The following is a 22008-nucleotide window of genomic DNA, read 5'->3' on the forward strand; positions in this document are numbered from 1 at the left end:
ACTCGGTCTGACAGAGGGCATCCAGGAGAGAGGTCCAAGCAATACACGCCCCGAGGAGCGTCTTGCCACATGTCACCACTGGGTCTGACTGAGCGCCTCCAGGAGAGAGACCCAACCAAGACGCGCCCTGAGGAGCGTCTTGCCACATGCCAACACTGGGTCTGACAGAGGGCCTCCAGGAGAGAGGCCCAAGCAAGACGCGCCCCGAGGAGCGTCTTGTCACATGTCAACACTGGGTCTTTCTGAGCGCCTCCAGGAGAGAAGCCCAAGAAAGACGCGCCCCGAGGAGAGTCTTTCCACATGTCAGCACTCGGTCTGACTGAGCGCCTCCAGGAGAGAGGCCCAAGCAAGACGCGCCCAAAGGAGCGTCTTGCAACATGTCAACACTGGGTCTGATTGAGGGCCTTCTGGAGAGAGGCCCAAGCAAGACGCGCCCCGAGGAGCGTCTTGCCACATGTCAACAATGGGTCTTACTGAGGGCCTCCAGGAGAGAAGCCCAAGCAACACGCGCCCCGAGGAGCTTCTTGCCACATGTCAGCACTCGGTCTGACTGGGCGCCTCCAGGAGAGAGGCCAAAGCAAGACGCGCCCCGAGGAGCGTCTTGACACATGTCAACACTGGGTCTGACAGAGGGCCTCCATGAGAGAGGCCCAAGCAAGACGCGCCCCGAGGAGTGTCTTGCCACATGTCAACACTGGGTCTGACTGAGCGCCTCCAGGAGAGAGGCCCAAGCAAGACGTGCCCCGAGGAGCGTCTTGCCACGTGTCAACACTGGGTCTGACTGAGCGCCTCCAGGAGAGAGGCCCAAGCAAGATGCGCCCCGAGGAGCGTCTTGCCACGTGTCACCACTGGGTCTGACTGAGCGCCTCCAGGAGAGAGGCCCCAGCAAGACGTGCCCCGAGGAGCGTCTTGCCTTATGTCAGCACTCGGTCTGACTGAGCGCCTCTAGGAGAGAGGCCCAAGCAAGACGCGCCCCGAGGAGCGTCTTGCCACATGTCACTACTCGGTTTGACTGAGCGCCTCCAGGAGAGAGGCCCAAGCAAGACGTGCCCCGAGGAGCGTCTTGCCACATGTCAACAATGGGTCTGACTGAGGGCCTCCAGGAGAGAAGCCCAAGCAAGACGCCCCCCGAGGAGCGTCTTGCCACATGTCAACACTGGGTCTGACTGAGGGCCTCTAGGAGAGAGGTCCAAATAAGACGCGCCCCGAGGAGCGTTTTGCCACATGTCAACAATGGGTCTGACTGAGTGCTTCCAGGAGAGAAGCCCAAGCAAGACGCGCCCCGAGGAGCGTCTTGCCACATGTCAGCACTCGGTCTGACTGAGCGCCTCTTGCTCGGGCTTATCTCCTGGAGGCGCTCAGAAAGACCCAGTGTTGACATGTGAAAAGACGCTCCTCGGGGCGCGTCTTGCTTGGGCCTCTCTCCTGGAGGCGCTCAGTCAGACCGAGTGCTGACATAAGGCAAGACGCTCCTCGGGGCGCGTCCTGCTTGGGCCTCTCTCCTGGAGGCGCTCAGTCAGACTGAGTAGTGACATGTGGCCTGACGCTCCTCGGGGTGCGTCTTGCTTGGGCCTCTCTCCTGGAAGCGCTCAGTCAGACCCAGTGGTGACATGTGGCAAGACGCTCCTAGGGGCGCGTCTTGCTTGGGCTTCTCTCCTGGAGGCGCTCAGACAGACCCAGTGTTGACATGTGACAAGACACTCCTCGGGGCGCGTCTTGCTTGGGCCTCTCTCCTGGAGGCCCTCTGTCAGACCCAGTGTTGACATGTGGCAAGACGCTCCTCCCGGCGCATCTTGCTTGGGGCTCTCTCCTGGAGGCCCTCAGTCAGACCCATTGTTGACATGTGACAAGACGCTCCTCGGGGCGCGTCTTGCTTGGGCCTCTCTCCTGGAGGCGCTCATTCAGACCCAGTGGTGACATGTGTCAAGACGCTCCTCGGGGCGCGTATTGCTTGGGCCTCTCTCCTGAATGCCCTCTGTCAGACCGAGTGTTGACATGTGGCAAGACTCTCCTCGGGGCGCGTCTTGCTTGGGCTTCTCTCATGGAGGCCCTCAGTCCGACCCAGTGTTGACATGTGTCAAGACACTCCTCGGGGCGTGTCTTGCTTGGGCCTCTCTCCTGGAGGCGCTCAGAAAGACCCAGTGTTGACATGTGACAAGACGCTCCTCGGGGCGCGTCTTGCTTGGGCCTCTCTCCTGGAGGCGCTCAGTCAGAACCAGTGGTGACATGTGGCAAGACGCTCCTCGGGGCGTGTATTGCTTGGGCCTCTCTCCTGGATGCCCTCTGTCAGACCGAGTGTTGACATGTGGCAAGACTCTCCTCGGGGCACGTCTTGCTTGGGCCTCTCTCCTGGAGGCGCTCAAACAGACCGAGTAGTGACATGTGGCAAGACGCTCCTCGGGGCGCGTCTTGCTGGGGCTTCTCTCATGGAGGCGCTCAGTCAGACCGAGTAGTGACATGTGGCAAGACGCTCCTTGGGGCGCGTCTTGCTTGGACCTCTCTCCCTGTGGCGCTCAGTCACACCCAGTGTTGACATTTGGCAAGACACTCCTCGGGGCGCGTCTTGCTTGGGCCTCTCTCATGGAGGCCCTCTGTCAGACCCAGTGTTGACATGTGTCAAGACGCTCCTCGGGGCGCGTCTTGCTTGGGCTTCTCTCCTGGCGGCCCTCAGTCAGACCCATTGTTGACATGTGGCAAGACGCTCCTCGGGGCGCGTCTTGCTTGGGCTTCTCTCCTGGAGGCGCTCAGAAAGACCCAGTGTTGACATGTGACAAGACGCTCCTCGGGGCGCGTCTTGCTTGGGCCTCTCTCCTGGAGGCGCTCAGTCAGAACCAGAGGTGACATGAGGCAAGACGCTCCTCGGGGCGCGTCTTGCTTGGGCCTCTCTCCTGGAGGCCCTCTTTCAGACTGAGTAGTGACATGTGGCCTGACGCTCCTCGGGGCGCGTCTTGCTTGGGCCTCTCTCCTGGAGGCGCTCAGTCAGACCCAGTGGTGACATGTGGCAAGACACTCCTCGGGGCGCGTCTTGCTTGGGCTTCTCTCCTGGAGGCCCTCAGTCAGACCCATTGTTGACATGTGGCAAGACGCTCCTCGGGACACGTCTTGCTTGGGCCTCTCTCCTGGATTCGCTCAGTCAGACCGAGTAGTGACATGTGGCAAGACGCTCCTCGGGGCGTGTCTTGCTTGGGCCTCTCTCCTGGAGGCGCTCAGTCAGACCGAGTGCTGACATAAGGCAAGACGCTCCTCGGGGCGCGTCTTGCTGGGGCCTCTCTCCTGGAGGTGCTCTATCAGACCCAGTGGTGACACGTGGCAAGACGCTCCTCGGGGCGCGTCTTGCTTGGGCCTCTCTCCTGGAGGCCCTCAGTCAGACCCAGTGGTGACACATGGCAAGACGCTCCTCGGGGCGTGTCTTGCTTGGGCCTCTCTCCTGGAGGCGCTCAGTCAGACCCAGTGTTGACACGTGGCAAGACGCTCCTCGGGGCGCGTCTTGGTTGGGCCGCTTTCCTGGACGCGCTCATTCAGACCCAGTGGTGACATGTGACAAGACGCTCCTCGGGGCGCGTATTGCTTGGGCCTCTCTCCTGAATGCCCTCTGTCAGACCGAGGGTTGACATGTGGCAAGACTCTCCTCGGGGCGCGTCTTGCTTGGGCTTCTCTCATGGAGGCCCTCAGTCCGACCCAGTGTTGACATGTGTCAATACGCTCCTCGGGGCGTGTCTTGCTTGGGCCTCTCTCCTGGAGGCGCTCAGTCAGACCCAGTGCTGACATGTGGCAAGACGCTCCTCCGGGCGCGTCTTGCTTGGGCCTCTCTCCTGGAGGCGCTCAGTCAGACCCAGTGTTGACATGTGGCAAGACGCTCCTCGGGGCACGTCTTGCTTGGGCCTCTCTCCTGGAGGCCCTCTGTCAGACCCAGTGTTGGCATGTGGCAAGACGCTCCTCAGGGCGCGTCTTGGTTGGGTCTCTCTCCTGGAGGCGCTCAGTCAGACCCAGTGGTGACATGTGGCAAGACGCTCCTCGGGGCGTGTATTGCTTGGGCCTCTCTCCTGGATGCCCTCTGTCAGACCGAGTGTTGACATGTGGCAAGACTCTCCTCGGGGCACGTCTTGCTTGGGCCTCTCTCCTGGAGGCGCTCAAACAGACCGAGTAGTGACATGTGGCAAGACGCTCCTCAGGGCGCGTCTTGCTGGGGCTTCTCTCATGGAGGCACTCAGTCAGACCCAGTGTTGACATGTGGCAAGACGCTCCTCGGGGCGCGTCTTGCTTGGACCTCTCTCCCTGAGGCGCTCAGTCAGACCGAGTAGTGACATGTGGCAAGACGCTCCTCGGGGCGCGTCTTGCTTGGACCTCTCTCCCTGTGGCGCTCAGTCACACCCAGTGTTGACATTTGGCAAGACACTCCTCGGGGCGCGTCTTGCTTGAACCTCTCTCATGGAGGCCCTCTGTCAGACCCAGTGTTGACATGTGTCAAGACGCTCCTCGGGGCGCGTCTTGCTTGGGCCTCTCTCCTGGAGGCGCTCAGTCAGACCGAGTGCTGACATGTGGCAAGAAGCTCCTCGGGGCGCGTCTTGCTTGGGCTTCTCTCCTGGCGGCCCTCAGTCAGACCCATTGTTGACATGTGGCAAGACGCTCCTCGGGGCGCGTCTTGCTTGGGCCTCTCTCCTGGAGGCCCTCTTTCAGACTGAGTAGTGACATGTGGCCTGACGCTCCTCGGGGCGCGTCTTGCTTGGGCCTCTCTCCTGGAGGCGCTCAGTCAGACCCAGTGGTGACATGTGGCAAGACACTCCTCGGGGCGCGTCTTGCTTGGGCTTCTCTCCTGGAGGCCCTCAGTCAGACCCATTGTTGACATGTGGCAAGACGCTCCTCGGGACACGTCTTGCTTGGGCCTCTCTCCTGGATTCGCTCAGTCAGACCGAGTAGTGACATGTGGCAAGACGCTCCTCGGGGCGTGTCTTGCTTGGGCCTCTCTCCTGGAGGCGCTCAGTCAGACCGAGTGCTGACATAAGGCAAGACGCTCCTCGGGGCGCGTCTTGCTGGGGCCTCTCTCCTGGAGGTGCTCTATCAGACCCAGTGGTGACACGTGGCAAGACGCTCCTCGGGGCGCGTCTTGCTTGGGCCTCTCTCCTGGAGGCCCTCAGTCAGACCCAGTGGTGACACATGGCAAGACGCTCCTCGGGGCGTGTCTTGCTTGGGCCTCTCTCCTGGAGGCGCTCAGTCAGACCCAGTGTTGACACGTGGCAAGACGCTCCTCGGGGCGCGTCTTGGTTGGGCCGCTTTCCTGGACGCGCTCATTCAGACCCAGTGGTGACATGTGGCAAGACGCTCCTCGGGGCGCGTATTGCTTGGGCCTCTCTCCTGAATGCCCTCTGTCAGACCGAGGGTTGACATGTGGCAAGACTCTCCTCGGGGCGCGTCTTGCTTGGGCTTCTCTCATGGAGGCCCTCAGTCCGACCCAGTGTTGACATGTGTCAATACGCTCCTCGGGGCGTGTCTTGCTTGGGCCTCTCTCCTGGAGGCGCTCAGTCAGACCCAGTGCGGACATGTGGCAAGACGCTCCTCCGGGCGCGTCTTGCTTGGGCCTCTCTCCTGGAGGCGCTCAGTCAGACCCAGTGTTGACATGTGGCAAGACGCTCCTCGGGGCACGTCTTGCTTGGGCCTCTCTCCTGGAGGCCCTCTGTCAGACCCAGTGTTGGCATGTGGCAAGACGCTCCTCAGAGCGCGTCTTGGTTGGGTCTCTCTCCTGGAGGCGCTCAGTCAGACCCAGTGGTGACATGTGGCAAGACGCTCCTCGGGGCGTGTATTGCTTGGGCCTCTCTCCTGGATGCCCTCTGTCAGACCGAGTGTTGACATGTGGCAAGACTCTCCTCGGGGCACGTCTTGCTTGGGCCTCTCTCCTGGAGGCGCTCAAACAGACCGAGTAGTGACATGTGGCAAGACGCTCCTCAGGGCGCGTCTTGCTGGGGCTTCTCTCATGGAGGCACTCAGTCAGACCCAGTGTTGACATGTGGCAAGACGCTCCTCGGGGCGCTTCTTGCTTGGACCTCTCTCCCTGAGGCGCTCAGTCAGACCGAGTAGTGACATGTGGCAAGACGCTCCTCGGGGTGCGTCTTGCTTGGACCTCTCTCCCTGTGGCGCTCAGTCACACCCAGTGTTGACATTTGGCAAGACACTCCTCGGGGCGCGTCTTGCTTGGGCCTCTCTCATGGAGGCCCTCTGTCAGACCCAGTGTTGACATGTGTCAAGACGCTCCTCGGGGCGCGTCTTGCTTGGGCCTCTCTCCTGGAGGCGCTCAGTCAGACCGAGTGCTGACATGTGGCAAGAAGCTCCTCGGGGCGCGTCTTGCTTGGGCTTCTCTCCTGGCGGCCCTCAGTCAGACCCATTGTTGACATGTGGCAAGACGCTCCTCGGGGCGCGTCTTGCTTGGGCTTCTCTCCTGGAGGCGCTCAGAAAGACCCAGTGTTGACATGTGACAAGACGCTCCTCGGGGCGCGTCTTGCTTGGGCCTCTCTCCTGGAGGCCCTCAGTCAGACCCAGTGGTGACACATGGCAAGACGCTCCTCGGGGCGTGTCTTGCTTGGGCCTCTCTCCTGGAGGCGCTCAGTCAGACCCAGTGTTGACACGTGGCAAGACGCTCCTCGGGGCGCGTCTTGGTTGGGCCGCTTTCCTGGACGCGCTCATTCAGACCCAGTGGTGACATGTGGCAAGACGCTCCTCGGGGCGCGTATTGCTTGGGCCTCTCTCCTGAATGCCCTCTGTCAGACCGAGGGTTGACATGTGGCAAGACTCTCCTCGGGGCGCGTCTTGCTTGGGCTTCTCTCATGGAGGCCCTCAGTCCGACCCAGTGTTGACATGTGTCAATACGCTCCTCGGGGCGTGTCTTGCTTGGGCCTCTCTCCTGGAGGCGCTCAGTCAGACCCAGTGCTGACATGTGGCAAGACGCTCCTCCGGGCGCGTCTTGCTTGGGCCTCTCTCCTGGAGGCGCTCAGTCAGACCCAGTGTTGACATGTGGCAAGACGCTCCTCGGGGCACGTCTTGCTTGGGCCTCTCTCCTGGAGGCCCTCTGTCAGACCCAGTGTTGGCATGTGGCAAGACGCTCCTCAGGGCGCGTCTTGGTTGGGTCTCTCTCCTGGAGGCGCTCAGTCAGACCCAGTGGTGACATGTGGCAAGACGCTCCTCGGGGCGTGTATTGCTTGGGCCTCTCTCCTGGATGCCCTCTGTCAGACCGAGTGTTGACATGTGGCAAGACTCTCCTCGGGGCACGTCTTGCTTGGGCCTCTCTCCTGGAGGCGCTCAAACAGACCGAGTAGTGACATGTGGCAAGACGCTCCTCAGGGCGCGTCTTGCTGGGGCTTCTCTCATGGAGGCACTCAGTCAGACCCAGTGTTGACATGTGGCAAGACGCTCCTCGGGGCGCGTCTTGCTTGGACCTCTCTCCCTGAGGCGCTCAGTCAGACCGAGTAGTGACATGTGGCAAGACGCTCCTCGGGGCGCGTCTTGCTTGGACCTCTCTCCCTGTGGCGCTCAGTCACACCCAGTGTTGACATTTGGCAAGACACTCCTCGGGGCGCGTCTTGCTTGGGCCTCTCTCATGGAGGCCCTCTGTCAGACCCAGTGTTGACATGTGTCAAGACGCTCCTCGGGGCGCGTCTTGCTTGGGCCTCTCTCCTGGAGGCGCTCAGTCAGACCGAGTGCTGACATGTGGCAAGAAGCTCCTCGGGGCGCGTCTTGCTTGGGCTTCTCTCCTGGCGGCCCTCAGTCAGACCCATTGTTGACATGTGGCAAGACGCTCCTCGGGGCGCGTCTTGCTTGGGCCTCTCTCCTGGAGGCCCTCTTTCAGACTGAGTAGTGACATGTGGCCTGACGCTCCTCGGGGCGCGTCTTGCTTGGGCCTCTCTCCTGGAGGCGCTCAGTCAGACCCAGTGGTGACATGTGGCAAGACACTCCTCGGGGCGCGTCTTGCTTGGGCTTCTCTCCTGGAGGCCCTCAGTCAGACCCATTGTTGACATGTGGCAAGACGCTCCTCGGGACACGTCTTGCTTGGGCCTCTCTCCTGGATTCGCTCAGTCAGACCGAGTAGTGACATGTGGCAAGACGCTCCTCGGGGCGTGTCTTGCTTGGGCCTCTCTCCTGGAGGCGCTCAGTGAGACCGAGTGCTGACATAAGGCAAGACGCTCCTCGGGGCGCGTCTTGCTGGGGCCTCTCTCCTGGAGGTGCTCTATCAGACCCAGTGGTGACACGTGGCAAGACGCTCCTCGGGGCGCGTCTTGCTTGGGCCTCTCTCCTGGAGGCCCTCAGTCAGACCCAGTGGTGACACATGGCAAGACGCTCCTCGGGGCGTGTCTTGCTTGGGCCTCTCTCCTGGAGGCGCTCAGTCAGACCCAGTGTTGACACGTGGCAAGACGCTCCTCGGGGCGCGTCTTGGTTGGGCCGCTTTCCTGGACGCGCTCATTCAGACCCAGTGGTGACATGTGGCAAGACGCTCCTCGGGGCGCGTATTGCTTGGGCCTCTCTCCTGAATGCCCTCTGTCAGACCGAGGGTTGACATGTGGCAAGACTCTCCTCGGGGCGCGTCTTGCTTGGGCTTCTCTCATGGAGGCCCTCAGTCCGACCCAGTGTTGACATGTGTCAATACGCTCCTCGGGGCGTGTCTTGCTTGGGCCTCTCTCCTGGAGGCGCTCAGTCAGACCCAGTGCTGACATGTGGCAAGACGCTCCTCCGGGCGCGTCTTGCTTGGGCCTCTCTCCTGGAGGCGCTCAGTCAGACCCAGTGTTGACATGTGGCAAGACGCTCCTCGGGGCACGTCTTGCTTGGGCCTCTCTCCTGGAGGCCCTCTGTCAGACCCAGTGTTGGCATGTGGCAAGACGCTCCTCAGGGCGCGTCTTGGTTGGGTCTCTCTCCTGGAGGCGCTCAGTCAGACCCAGTGGTGACATGTGGCAAGACGCTCCTCGGGGCGTGTATTGCTTGGGCCTCTCTCCTGGATGCCCTCTGTCAGACCGAGTGTTGACATGTGGCAACACTCTCCTCGGGGCACGTCTTGCTTGGGCCTCTCTCCTGGAGGCGCTCAAACAGACCGAGTAGTGACATGTGGCAAGACGCTCCTCAGGGCGCGTCTTGCTGGGGCTTCTCTCATGGAGGCACTCAGTCAGACCCAGTGTTGACATGTGGCAAGACGCTCCTCGAACGCGTCTTGCTTGGACCTCTCTCCCTGAGGCGCTCAGTCAGACCGAGTAGTGACATGTGGCAAGACGCTCCTCGGGGCGCGTCTTGCTTGGACCTCTCTCCCTGTGGCGCTCAGTCACACCCAGTGTTGACATTTGGCAAGACACTCCTCGGGGCGCGTCTTGCTTGGGCCTCTCTCATGGAGGCCCTCTGTCAGACCCAGTGTTGACATGTGTCAAGACGCTCCTCGGGGCGCGTTTTGTTTTGGCCTCTCCTCTGGAGGCGCTCAGTCAGACCGAGTGCTGACATGTGGCAAGAAGCTCCTCGGGGCGCGTCTTGCTTGGGCTTCTCTCCTGGCGGCCCTCAGTCAGACCCATTGTTGACATGTGGCAAGACGCTCCTCGGGGCGCGTCTTGCTTGGGCTTCTCTCCTGGAGGCGCTCAGAAAGACCCAGTGTTGACATGTGACAAGACGCTCCTCGGGGGCGCGTCTTGCTTGGGCCTCTCTCCTGGAGGCGCTCAGTCAGAACCAGAGGTGACATGTGGCAAGACGCTCCTCGGGGCGCGTCTTGCTTGGGCCTCTCTCCTGGAGGCGCTCAGTCAGACCCAGTGGTGACATGTGGCAAGACACTCCTCGGGGCGCGTCTTGCTTGGGCTTCTCTCCTGGAGGCCCTCAGTCAGACCCATTGTTGACATGTGGCAAGACGCTCCTCGGGACACGTCTTGCTTGGGCCTCTCTCCTGGATTCGCTCAGTCAGACCGAGTAGTGACATGTGGCAAGACGCTCCTCGGGGCGTGTCTTGCTTGGGCCTCTCTCCTGGAGGCCCTCTTTCAGACTGAGTAGTGACATGTGGCAAGACGCTCCTCGGGGCGCGTCTTGCTTGGGCCTCTCTCCTGGAGGCGCTCAGTCAGACCCAGTGGTGACATGTGGCAAGACACTCCTCGGGGCGCGTCTTGCTTGGGCTTCTCTCCTGGAGGCCCTCAGTCAGACCCATTGTTGACATGTGGCAAGACGCTCCTCGGGACACGTCTTGCTTGGGCCCCTCTCCTGGATTCGCTCAGTCAGACCGAGTAGTGACATGTGGCAAGACGCTCCTCGGGGCGTGTCTTGCTTGGGCCTCTCTCCTGGAGGCGCTCAGTCAGACCGAGTGCTGACATAAGGCAAGACGCTCCTCGGGGCGCGTCTTGCTGGGGCCTCTCTCCTGGAGGTGCTCTATCAGACCCAGTGGTGACACGTGGCAAGACGCTCTTCGGGGCGCGTCTTGCTTGGGCCTCTCTCCTGGAGGAGCTCAGTCGGACCCAGTGGTGACACATGGCAAGACGCTCCTCGGGGCGCATCTTGCTTGGGTCTCTCTCCAGGAGGCGCTAAGTCAGACCCAGTGTTGACACGTGGCAAGACGCTCCTCGGGGCGCGTCGTGCTTGGGCCTCTCTCCTGGAGGCCCTCTTTTAGACCCAGTGTTGACATGTGGCAAGACGCTCCTCCGGGCGCATCTTGCTTGGGCCTCTCTCCTTGAGGCCCTCAGTCAGACCCAGTGTTGACATGTGTCAATACGCTCCTCGGGGCGTGTCTTGCTTGGGCCTCTCTCCTGGAGGCGCTCAGTCAGACCCAGTGTTGACACGTGGCAAGACGCTCCTCGGGGCGCGTCTTGGTTGGGCCGCTTTCCTGGACGCGCTCATTCAGACCCAGTGGTGACATGTGGCAAGACGCTCCTCGGGGCGCGTATTGCTTGGGCCTCTCTCCTGAATGCCCTCTGTCAGACCGAGTGTTGACATGTGGCAAGACTCTCCTCGGGGCGCGTCTTGCTTGGGCTTCTCTCATGGAGGCCCTCAGTCCGACCCAGTGTTGACATGTGTCAATACGCTCCTCGGGGCGTGTCTTGCTTGGGCTTCTCTCCTGGAAGCACTCAGTCCGACCCATTGTTGACATGTGGCAAGACGCTCCTCGGGGCGCGTCTTATTTGGACCTCTCTCCTAGAGGCCCTCAGTCAGACCCAGTGTTGACATGTGGCAAGACGCTCCTCGGGGCGCGTCTTGCTTGGGCTTCTCTCCTGGAGGCCCTCAGTCAGACCCATTGTTGACATGTGGCAAGACGCTCCTCGGGGCACGTCTTGCTTGGGCCTCTCTCCTGGAGGCGCTCAGTCAGACCCAGTGGTGACACGTGGCAAGACGCTCCTCGGGGCGCACCTTGCTTGGGCCTCTCTCCTGGAGGCGCTCAGTCAGACCCAGTGTTGACACGTGGCAAGACGCTCCTCGGGGCGCGTCTTGCTTGGGCCTCTCTCCTGGAGGCGCTCAGTCAGACCCAGTGTTGACATGTGGCAAGACACTCCTCGGGGCGCGTCTTGCTTGGGCCTCTCTCATGGAGGCCCTCTGTCAGACCCAGTGTTGACATGTGTCAAGACGCTCCTCGGGGCGCGTCTTGCTTTGGCCTCTCTCCTGGAGGCGCCCAGTCAGACCGAGTGCTGACATGTGGCAAGAAGCTCCTCGGGGCGCGTGTTGCTTGGGCTTCTCTCCTGGAGGCCCTCAGTAAGACCCATTGTTGACATGTGGCAAGACGCTCCTCGGGGCGCGTCTTGCTTGGGCCTCTCTCCAGAAGGCCCTCAATCAGACCCAGTGTTGACACGTGGCAAGACGCTCCTCGGGGCACGTCTTACTTTGGCCTCTCTCCTGGAGGCGCTCAGTCAGACTGAGTAGTGACATGTGGCCTGACGCTCCTCGGGGCGCGTGTTGCTTGGGCCTCTCTCCTGGAGGCGCTCAGTCAGACCAAGTGGTGACATGTGGCAAGACACTCCTAGGGGCGCGTCTTGCTTGGGCCTCTCTCCTGGAGGCCCTCAGTCATACCCATTGTTGACATGTGGCAAGACGCTCCTCGGGGCGCGTCTTGCTTGGGCCTCTCTCCTGGAGGCGCTCAGTCAGACCGAGTGCTGACATGTGGCAAGACGCTCCTCGGGCCGCGTGATGCTTGGGCTTCTCTCCTGGAGGCCCTCAGTCAGACCCATTGTTGACATGTTGCAAGACGCTCCTTTGGGCGCGTCTTGCTTGGGCCTCTCTCCTGGAGGCGCTCAGTCAGACCGAGTGCTGACATGTGGAAAGACTCTCCTCGGGGCGCGTCTTTCTTGGGCTTCTCTCCTGGAGGCGCTCAGAAAGACCCAGTGTTGACATGTGACAAGACGCTCCTCGGGGCGCGTCTTGCTTGGGCCTCTCTCCTGGAGGCGCTCAGTCAGAACCAGTGGTGACATGTGGCAAGACACTCCTCGGGGCGCGTCTTGCTTGGGCCTCTCTCCTGGAGGCCCTCTGTCAGACCCAGTGTTGGCATGTGGCAAGACGCTCCTCAGGGCGCGTCTTGGTTGGGTCTCTCTCCTGGAGGCGCTCAGTCAGACCCAGTGGTGACATGTGGCAAGACGCTCCTCGGGGCGTGTATTGCTTGGACCTCTCTCCTGGATGCCCTCTGTCAGACCGAGTGTTGACATGTGGCAAGACTCTCCTCGGGGCACGTCTTGCTTGGGCCTCTCTCCTGGAGGCGCTCAAACAGACCGAGTAGTGACATGTGGCAAGACGCTCCTCGGGGCGCGTCTTGCTGGGGCTTCTCTCATGGAGGAACTCAGTCAGACCCAGTGTTGACATGTGGCAAGACGCTCCTCGGGGCGCGTCTTGCTTGGACCTCTCTCCCTGAGGCGCTCAGTCAGACCGAGTAGTGACATGTGGCCTGACGCTCCTCGGGGCGCGTCTTGCTTGGGCCTCTCTCCTGGAGGCGCTCAGTCAGACCCAGTGGTGACATGTGGCAAGACACTCCTCGGGGCGCATCTTGCTTGGGCTTCTCTCCTCGAGGCCCTCAGTCAGACCCATTGTTGACATGTGGCAAGACGCTCCTCGGGACACGTCTTGCTTGGGCCTCTCTCCTGGATTCGCTCAGTCAGACCAAGTGCTGACATAAGGCAAGACGCTCCTCGGGGCGCGTCTTGCTGGGGCCTCTCTCCTGGAGGTGCTCTATCAGACCCAGTTGTGACACGTGGCAAGACGCTCCTCGGGGCACGTCTTGCTTGGGCCTCTCTCCTGGAGGAGCTCAGTCAGACCCAGTGGTGACAAATGGCAAGACGCTCCTCGGGGCGCATCTTGCTTGGGCCTCTCTCCTGGAGGCGCTAAGTCAGACCCAGTGTTGACACGTGGCAAGACGCTCCTCGGGGCGTGTCTTGCTTGGGCCTCTCTCCTGGAAGCGCTCAGTCAGACCGAGTGGTGACATGTGGCAAGACGCTCCTCGGGGCGCGTCTTGCTTGGGCCTCTCTCCTGGAGGAGCTCAGTCAGACCCAGTGGTGACACATGGCAAGACGCTCCTCGGGGCGCATCTTGCTTGGGCCTCTCTCCTGGAGGCGCTAAGTCAGACCCAGTGTTGACACGTGGCAAGACGCTCCTCGGGGCGCGTCTTGCTTTGGCCTCTCTCCTGGAGGCGCTCAGTCAGACCGAGTGCTGACATGTGGCAAGAAGCTCCTCGGGGCGCGTCTTGCTTGGGCTTCTCTCCTGGAGGCCCTCAGTCAGACCCATTGTTGACATGTGGCAAGACGCTCCTCGGGGCGCGTCTTGCTTGGGTCTCTCTCCAGAAGGCCCTCAATCAGACCCAGTGTTGACACGTGGCAAGACGCTCCTCGGGGCGCGTCTTGTTTGGGCTTCTCTCCTGGAGGCCCTCAGTCAGACCCATTGTTGACATGTGGCAAGACGCTCCTCGGGGCGCGTCTTATTTGGACCTCTCTCCTAGAGGCCCTCAGTCAGACCCAGTGTTGACATGTGGCAAGACGCTCCTCGGGGCGCGTCTTGCTTGGGCTTCTCTCCTGGAGGCCCTCAGTCAGACCCATTGTTGACATGTGGCAAGACGCTCCTCGGGGCACGTCTTGCTTGGGCCTCTCTCCTGGAGGCGCTCAGTCAAACCGAGTAGTGACATGTGTCAAGACGCTCCTCGGGGCGCGTCTTGCTTGGGCCTCTCTCCTGGAGGCGCTCAGTCAGACCGAGTGCTGACATGTGGCAAGAAGCTCCTCGGGGCGCGTCTTGCTTGGGCTTCTCTCCTGGAGGCCCTCAGTCAGACCCATTGTTGACATGTGGCAAGACGCTCCTCGGGGCGCGTCTTGCTTGGGCCTCTCTCCAGAAGGCCCTCAATCAGACCCAGTGTTGACACGTGGCAAGACGCTCCTCGGGGCGCGTCTTGCTTGGGCCTCTCTCCTGGAGGCGCTCAGTCAGACCCAGTGGTGACATGTGGCAAGACGCTCCTCGGGGCGCGTATTGCTTGGGCCTCTCTCCTGGATGCCCTCTGTCAGACCCAGTGTTGACATGTGGCAAGACTCTCCTCGGGGCGCGTCTTGCTTGGGCTACTCTCATGGAGGCCCTCAGTCAGACCCAGTGTTGACATGTGTCAAGAAGCTCCTCGGGGCGTGTCTTGCTTGGGCTTCTCTCCTGGAGGCGCTCAGTCAGACCCAGTGTTGACATGTGGCAAGACTCTCCTCGGGGCACTTCTTGCTTGGGCTTCTCTCCTGGAGGCCCTCAGTCAGACCCATTGTTGACATGTGGCAAGACGCTCCTCGGGGCACGTCTTGCTTGGGCCTCTCTCCTGGAGGCGCTCAGTCAGACCGAGTAGTGACATGTGACAAGACGCTCCTCGGGGCGCGTCTTGCTTGGGCCTCTCTCCTGGAGGCGCTCAGTCAGACCCAGTGTTGACATGTGGCAAGACGCTCCTCGGGGCGCGTCTTGCTGGGGCTTCTCTCATGGAGGCACTCAGTCTGACCCAGTGTTGACATGTGGCAAGACGCTCCTCGGGGCACATCTTGCTTGGGCCTCTCTCCTGGAGGCGCTCAGTCAGACCCAGAGGAGACATGTGTCAAGATGCTCCTCGGGGCGCGTCTTGCTTGGGCCTCTCTCCTGGAGGCGCTCAGTCAGACCGAGTGCTGACATTTGGCAAGACGCTCCTCCGGGCGCGTCTTGCTTGGGCCTCTCTCCTGGAGGCGCTCAGTCAGACCCAGTGTTCACATGTGGCAAGACGCTCCTCGGGGTGCGTCTTGCTTGGGCCTCTCTCCTGGAGGCGCTCCGTCAGACCCAGTGTTGACATGTGGCAAGACGCTCCTCGGGGCACGTCTTGCTTGGGCCTCTCTCCTGGAGGCGCTCAGTCAGACCGAGTGCTGACATGTGGCAAGACGCTCCTCGGGGCGCGTCTTGCTTGGGCTTCTCTCCTGGAGGCCCTCAGTCAGACCCATTGTTGACATGTGGCAAGACGCTCCTCGGGGCGAGTCTCATTTGGGCCTCTCTCCTGGAGGCTCTCAGTCAGACCCAGTGTTGACATGTGGCAAGACGCTCCTCGGGGCGCGTCTTGCTTGGGCTTCTCTCCTGTAGGCCCTCAGTCAGACCCATTGTTGACATGTGGCAAGACGCTCCTCGGGGCACGTCTTGCTTGGGCCTCTCTCCTGGAGGCGCTCAGTCAGACCGAGTAGTGACATGTGGCAAGACGCTCAGTGCGTGTCATGCTTGGGCCTCTCTCCTGGAGGCGCTCAGTCAGACCGAGTGCTGACATAAGGCAAGACGCTCCTCGGGGCGCGTCTTGCTGGGGCCTCTCTCCTGGAGGTGCTCTATCAGACCCAGTGGTGACACGTGGCAAGACGCTCCTCGGGGCGCGTCTTGCTTGGGCCTCTCTCCTGGAGGAGCTCAGTCAGACCCAGTGGTGACACGTGGCAAGACGCTCCTCGGGGCGCATCTTGCTTGGGCCGCTCTCCTGGAGGCGCTAAGTCAGACCCAGTGTTGACATGTGGCAAGACGCTCCTCGGGCCGCGTCTTGCTTTGGCTTCTCTCCTGGAGGCCCTCAGTCAGACCCATTGTTGACATGTGGCAAGACGCTCCTCGGGGCGCGTCTTGCTTGGGCCTCTCTCCAGAAGGCCCTCAATCATACCCAGTGTTGACACGTGGCAAGACGCTCCTCGGGGCGCGTCTTGCTTGGGCCTCTCTCCTGGAGGCGCTCAGACAGACTGAGAAGTGACATGTGGTCTGACGCTCCTCGGGGCGCGTATTGCTTGGGCCTCTCTCCTGGAGGCGCTCAGTCAGACCCAGTGGTGACATGTGGCAAGACACTCCTCGGGGCGCGTCTTGCTTGGGCCTCTCTCCTGGAGGCCCTCTGTCAGACCCAGTGTTGACATGTGTCAAGACGCTCCACGGGGCGCGTCTTGCTTGGCCTTCTCTCCTGGAGGCCCTCAGTCAAACCCATTGTTGACATGTGGCAAGACGCTCCTCGGGGCGCGTCTTGCTTGGGCCTCTCTCCTGGAGGGGATCAGTCAGACCGAGTGCTGTCATGTGGCAAGACGCACCTCGGGCCGCGTGTTGCTTGGGCTTCTTTCCTGGAGGCCCTCAGTCAGACCCATTGTTGACATGTGGCAAGACGCTCCTCGGGGCGCGTCTTGCTTGGGCCTCTCTCCTGGAGGCGCTCAGTCAGAACCAGAGGTGACATGTGGCAAGACGCTCCTCGGGGCGCGTCTTGCTTCGGCCTCTCTCCTGGAGGTCCTCTGTCAGACACAGTGTTGACATGTGGCAAGACTTTCCTCCGGGCGCATCTTGCTTTGGCCTCTCTCCTGCAGACCCTCAGTAAGACCCATTGTTGACATGTGGCATGACGCTCCTCGGGGCGCGTCTTGCTTGTGCCTTTCTCCAGAAGGCCCTCAATCAGACCCAGTGTTGACATGTGGCAAGACGCTCCTCGGGGCGCATCTTGCTTGGGCCTCTCTCCTGGAGGCGCTCAGTCAGACTGAGTAGTGACATGTGGCCTGACGCTCCTCGGGGCGCGTCTTGCTTGGGCCTCTCTCCTGGAGGCGCTCAGTCAGACCCAGTGTTGACATGTGGCAAGACGCTCCTCGGGGCACGTCTTGCTTGGGCCTCTCTCCTGGAGGCGCTCAGTCAGACCGAGTAGTGACATGTGGCAAGACGCTCCTCGGGGCGCGTCTTGCTTGGGCCTCTCTCCTGGAGGCGCTCAGTCAGACCGAGTGCTGACATAAGACAAGGCGCTCCTCGGGGCGTGTCTTGCTGGGGCCTCTCTCCTGGAGGCGCTCAATCAGACCCAGTGGTGACACGTGGCAAGACGCTCCTCGGGGCGCGTCTTGCTTGGGCCTCTCTCCTGGAGGCGCTCAGTCAGAGCCAGTGGTGACACGTGGCAAGACGCTCCTCGGGGCGCATCTTGCTTGGGCCTCTCTCCTGGAGGCACTCAGTCAGACCCAGTGTTGACACGTGGCAAGACATTCCTCGGGGCGCGTCTTGCTTGGGCCTCTCTCCTGGAGGCGCTCAGTCAGACCCAGTGTTGACATGTGGCAAGACACTCCTCGGGGCACGTCTTGCTTGGGCCTCTCTCATGGAGGCCCTCTGTCAGACCCAGTGTTGACATGTGTCAAGACGCTCCTCGGGGCACGTCTTGCTTTGGCCTCTCTCCTGGAGGCCCTCTGTCAGACCCAGTGTTGACATGTGTCAAGACGCTCCTCGGGGCGCGTCTTGCTTGGGCTTCTCTCCTGGACGCCCTCAGTCATACCCATTGTTGACATGTGGCAAGACACTCCTCGGGGCGCGTCTTGCTTTGGCCTCTCTCCTGGAGGCGCTCAGTCAGACCGAGTGCTGACATGTGGCAAGACGCTCCTTGGGCCGCGTGTTGCTTGGGCTTCTCTCCTGGAGGCCCTCAGTCAGACCCATTGTTGACATGTTGCAAGACGCTCCTCGGGGCGCGTCTTGCTTGGGCCTCTCTCCTGCAGGCGCTCAGTCAGACCGAGTGCTGACATGTGGAAAGACGCTCCTCGGGGCGCGTCTTGCTTGGGCTTCTCTCCTGGAGGCGCTCAGAAAGACCCAGTGTTGACATGTGACAAGACGCTCCTCGGGGCGCGTCTTGCTTGGGCCTCTCTCCTGGAGGCGATCAGTCAGACACAGTGGTGACATGTGGCAAGACACTTCTCGGGGCGTATCTTGCTTGGGCCTCTCTCCTGGATGCCCTCTGTCAGACCCAGTGTTGGCATGTGGCAAGACATTCCTCAGGGCGCGTCTTGGTTGGGCTTCTCTCATGGAGGCCCTCAGTCAGACCCAGTGTTGACATGTGTCAAGACGCTCCTCGGGGCGTGTCTTGCCTCTCTCCTGGAGGTGCTCTATCAGACCCAGTGGTGAGACGTGGCAAGACGCTCCTCGGGGCGCGTCTTGCTTGGGCCTCTCTCCTGGAGGAGCTCAGTCAGACCCAGTGGTGACACGTGGCAAGACGCTCCTCGGGGTGCATCTTGCTTGGGCCGCTCTCCTGGAGGCGCTAAGTCAGACCCAGTGTTGACATGTGGCAAGACGCTCCTCGGGGCGCGTCTTGCTTTGGCCTCTCTCCTGGAGGCGCTCAGTCAGACCGAGTGCTGACATGTGGCAAGAAGCTCCTCGGGGCGCGTCTTGCTTGGGCTTCTCTCCTGGAGGCCCTCAGTCAGACCCATTGTTGACATGTGGCAAGACGCTCCTCGGGGCGCGTCTTGCTTGGGCCTCTCTCCAGAAGGCCCTCAATCATACCCAGTGTTGACACGTGGCAAGACGCTCCTCGGGGCGCGTCTTGCTTGGGCCTCTCTCCTGGAGGCGCTCAGACAGACTGAGTAGTGACATGTGGTCTGACGCTCCTCGGGGCGCGTCTCGCTTGGGCCTCTCTCCTGGAGGCGCTCAGTCAGACCCAGTGGTGACATGTGGCAAGACACTCCTCGGGGCGCGTCTTGCTTGGGCCTCTCTCCTGGAGGCCCTCTGTCAGACCCAGTGTTGACATGTGTCAAGACGCTCCACGGGGCGCGTCTTGCTTGGCCTTCTCTCCTGGAGGCCCTCAGTCAAACCCATTGTTGACATGTGGCAAGACGCTCCTCGGGGCGCGTCTTGCTTGGGCCTCTCTCCTGGAGGGGATCAGTCAGACCGAGTGCTGACATGTGGCAAGACGCACCTCGGGCCGCGTGTTGCTTGGGCTTCTTTCCTGGAGGCCCTCAGTCAGACCCATTGTTGACATGTGGCAAGACGCTCCTCGGGGCGCGTCTTGCTTGGGCCTCTCTCCTGGAGGCGCTCAGTCAGAACCAGAGGTGACATGTGGCAAGACTCTCCTCGGGGCGCGTCTTGCTTCGGCCTCTCTCCTGGAGGTCCTCTGTCAGACCCAGTGTTGACATGTGGCAAGACTTTCCTCCGGGCGCATCTTGCTTTGGCCTCTCTCCTGCAGACCCTCAGTAAGACCCATTGTTGACATGTGGCAAGACACTCCTCGGGGCGCGTCTTGCTTGTGCCTTTCTCCAGAAGGCCCTCAATCAGACCAAGTGTTGACATGTGGCAAGACGCTCCTCGGGGCGCATCTTGCTTGGGCCTCTCTCCTGGAGGCGCTCAGTCAGACTGAGTAGTGACATGTGGCCTGACGCTCCTCGGGGCGCGTCTTGCTTGGGCCTCTCTCCTGGAGGCGCTCAGTCAGACCCAGTGTTGACATGTGGCAAGACGCTCCTCGGGGCACGTCTTGCTTGGGCCTCTCTCCTGGAGGCGCTCAGTCAGACCGAGTAGTGACATGTGGCAAGACGCTCCTCGGGGCGCGTCTTGCTTGGACCTCTCTCCTGGAGGCGCTCAGTTAGACCGAGTAGTGACATGTCGCAAGACGCTCCTCGGGGCGCGTCTTGCTTGGGCCTCTCTCCTGGAGGCGCTCAGTCAGACCGAGTGCTGACATAAGGCAAGACGCTCCTCGGGGCGTGTCTTGCTGGGGCCTCTCTCCTGGAGGCGCTCAATCAGACCCAGTGGTGACACGTGGCAAGACGCTCCTCGGGGCGCGTCTTGCTTGGGCCTCTCTCCTGGAGGCGCTCAGTCAGAGCCAGTGGTGACACGTGGCAAGACGCTCCTCGGGGCGCATCTTGCTTGGGCCTCTCTCCTGGAGGCACTCAGTCAGACCCAGTGTTGACACGTGGCAAGACATTCCTCGGGGCGCGTCTTGCTTGGGCTTCTCTCCTGGAGGCGCTCAGTCAGACCCAGTGTTGACATGTGGCAAGACACTCCTCGGGGCGCGTCTTGCTTGGGCCTCTCTCATGGAGGCCCTCTGTCAGACCCAGTGTTGACATGTGTCAAGACGCTCCTCGGGGCACGTCTTGCTTTGGCCTCTCTCCTGGAGGCCCTCTGTCAGACCCAGTGTTGACATGTGTCAAGACGCTCCTCGGGGCGCGTCTTGCTTGGGCTTCTCTCCTGGACGCCCTCAGTCATACCCATTGTTGACATGTGGCAAGACACTCCTCGGGGCGCGTATTGCTTTGGCCTCTCTCCTGGAGGCGCTCAGTCAGACCGAGTGCTGACATGTGGCAAGACGCTCCTCGGGCCGCGTGTTGCTTGGGCTTCTCTCCTGGAGGCCCTCAGTCAGAACAATTGTTGACATGTTGCAAGACGCTCCTCGGGGCGCGTCTTGCTTGGGCCTCTCTCCTGCAGGCGCTCAGTCAGACCGAGTGCTGACATGTGGAAAGACGCTCCTCGGGGCGCGTCTTGCTTGGGCTTCTCTCCTGGAGGCGCTCAGAAAGACCCAGTGTTGACATGTGACACGACGCTCCTCGGGGCGCGTCTTGCTTGGGCCTCTCTCCTGGAGGCGCTCAGTCAGACCCAGTGGTGACATGTGGCAAGACACTTCTCGGGGCGCATCTTGCTTGGGCCTCTCTCCTGGAGGCCCTCTGTCAGACCCAGTGTTGGCATGTGGCAAGACATTCCTCAGGGCGCGTCTTGGTTGGGCTTCTCTCATGGAGGCCCTCAGTCAGACCCAGTGTTGACATGTGTCAAGACGCTCCTCGGGGCGTGTCTTGCTTGGGCCTGTCTCCTGGTGGCGCTCAGTCAGACCCAGTGTTGACATGTGGCAAGACGCTCCTCGGGGCGCGTCTTGCTTGGGCTACTCTCCTGGAGGCCCTCAGTCAGACCCATTGTTGACATGTGGCAAGACGCTCCTCGGGGCACGTCTTGCTTGGGCTTCTCTCCTGGAGGCGCTCAAACAGACCGAGTAGTGACATGTGGCAAGACGCTCCTCGGGGCGCGTCTTGCTGGGGCTTCTCTCATGGAGGCACTCAGTCAGACCCAGTGTTGACATGTGGCAAGACGCTCCTCGGGGCGCGTCTTGCTTGGACCTCTCTCCCTGAGGCGCTCAGTCAGACCGAGTAGTGACATGTGGCAAGACTCTCCTCGGGGCGCGTCTTGCTTGGACCTCTCTCCTGGAGGCGCTCAGTCAGAACCAGAGGTGACATGTGGCAAGACGCTCCTCGGGGCGCGTCTTGCTTCGGCCTCTCTCCTGGAGGTCCTCTGTCAGACCCAGTGTTGACATGTGGCAAGACTTTCCTCCGGGCGCATCTTGCTTTGGCCTCTCTCCTGCAGACCCTCAGTAAGACCCATTGTTGACATGTGGCAAGACGCTCCTCGGGGCGCGTCTTGCTTGTGCCTTTCTCCAGAAGGCCCTCAATCAGACCCAGTGTTGACATGTGGCAAGACGCTCCTCGGGGCGCATCTTGCTTGGGCCTCTCTCCTGGAGGCGCTCAGTCAGACTGAGTAGTGACATGTGGCCTGACGCTCCTCGGGGCGCGTCTTGCTTGGGCCTCTCTCCTGGAGGCGCTCAGTCAGACCCAGTGTTGACATGTGGCAAGACGCTCCTCGGGGCACGTCTTGCTTGGGCCTCTCTCCTGGAGGCGCTCAGTCAGACCGAGTAGTGACATGTGGCAAGACGCTCCTCGGGGCGCGTCTTGCTTGGACCTCTCTCCTGGAGGCGCTCAGTTAGACCGAGTAGTGACATGTCGCAAGACGCTCCTCGGGGCGCGTCTTGCTTGGGCCTCTCTCCTGGAGGCGCTCAGTCAGACCGAGTGCTGACAT

This window comes from Nothobranchius furzeri, chromosome 15, assembly GCF_043380555.1.
Source record: "Nothobranchius furzeri strain GRZ-AD chromosome 15, NfurGRZ-RIMD1, whole genome shotgun sequence".
Classification (NCBI taxonomy): domain Eukaryota; kingdom Metazoa; phylum Chordata; class Actinopteri; order Cyprinodontiformes; family Nothobranchiidae; genus Nothobranchius; species Nothobranchius furzeri.